Source organism: Myotis brandtii, unplaced genomic scaffold (genome assembly GCF_000412655.1).
Source record: "Myotis brandtii unplaced genomic scaffold, ASM41265v1 scaffold200, whole genome shotgun sequence".
NCBI lineage: Eukaryota > Metazoa > Chordata > Mammalia > Chiroptera > Vespertilionidae > Myotis > Myotis brandtii.
In genome coordinates, this window is record NW_005357453.1 from 1,881,159 (window position 1) to 1,882,411 (window position 1,253).

The window sequence follows — 1,253 nt, forward strand, 5'->3', positions numbered from 1 at the left end:
AAGGCTGGCTGAGTAGAAATTCTACAACTAGAAGGAAAGAGAAAAGCGCATTGAAGCAGGTAGGAGGTCCCGAGGTGTGGAAGTGCAGAGATACAGAGGCGTGTGCAGAAACAAGCTGGCAACTGGGTGCGCTGTTGTCTTTTTCAATCAGGAGGGAGATACAAGCTCCTAATTGCTCTGACTCCAGTTCCAGGCGAGACTCTGGGTACCCAGCCTCATAGGGGGAGAAACTGGACTGTCTGGCATCGGGCCAGAACGTGAGGGCGGCTTTCTCACAGAGGTGCTTGCAGCGGTCATTATTCCTGCAAGGGGCCACAGGACACAGACCCCGGGACAGCCCCGAGGCAGAGCTGACTGGCAGCCACTGTGGTTTACTCCACCCTGGTGATTCCCTGAGACCCCGCCCCACCCAATTTACAGCCCCACCCAAGTTGTGTACAGAGGCTTTTGTATACGAATGGCCTAGGCTTTCTCTGCCTAAAAACCTGTCAAACTGTAACTGGGTCAGAGAACCCCAGAGCTTCCAAAAGAAGGCCTAAGTCTCCTCAGCAGCCTGCATTACTTCACAGATGCACCCCATCTGGGCACCTCCAAACCCCAAACAAAGAGGAGGAATCTGCAGATCTCTCTGTAGCTCCTGCTGGGTGGCCTCAGGCAGTGGCTAATTTTGCACCTCCTTGGAGATCCAAGAGCCAGTCTACTCAGTGGTCAGAGTGAAACCATCCATATTACAACTCTTCACATCCATAAGGACACACTCGGGGCAGACTCAGTGAGCACCAAAGCCCCACTGAAGCAAGCCCTGCCCCATAAGGGTGTCTCCTGTACAGCAGTTCTCCCATTGTAGATATAGCTGGTCCTCACAGCCAATTGGCCTAGAGGTCAATTCCTCCCAGTGATACCAACAGCAATCAAGGCTTAACTACAATAAGACTGTGCACACAGCCCACAAAGGGGTGCACCAAGAGTGTCCACCTCAGGTAATTAGGGAGGCTAAGCCACTGGGCCCTATAGGACACATAGCACACAAAGCCACTCCATCAACACAGGGAAACAGACAAAATGTGGAGACAAAGAAACAGATCACAAATCAAAGAAATGGAGGAAAGCAAACTACTGGATATAGAGTTCAAAACCATGGTTATAAGGTTACTCAAGAATCTTCTAGAAACCTCTGAGAAATATAGTGAGACCCTCAAGGATATGAAAAAGGACCAACTAGAAATTAATCATACACTGACTGAAATAAAGAA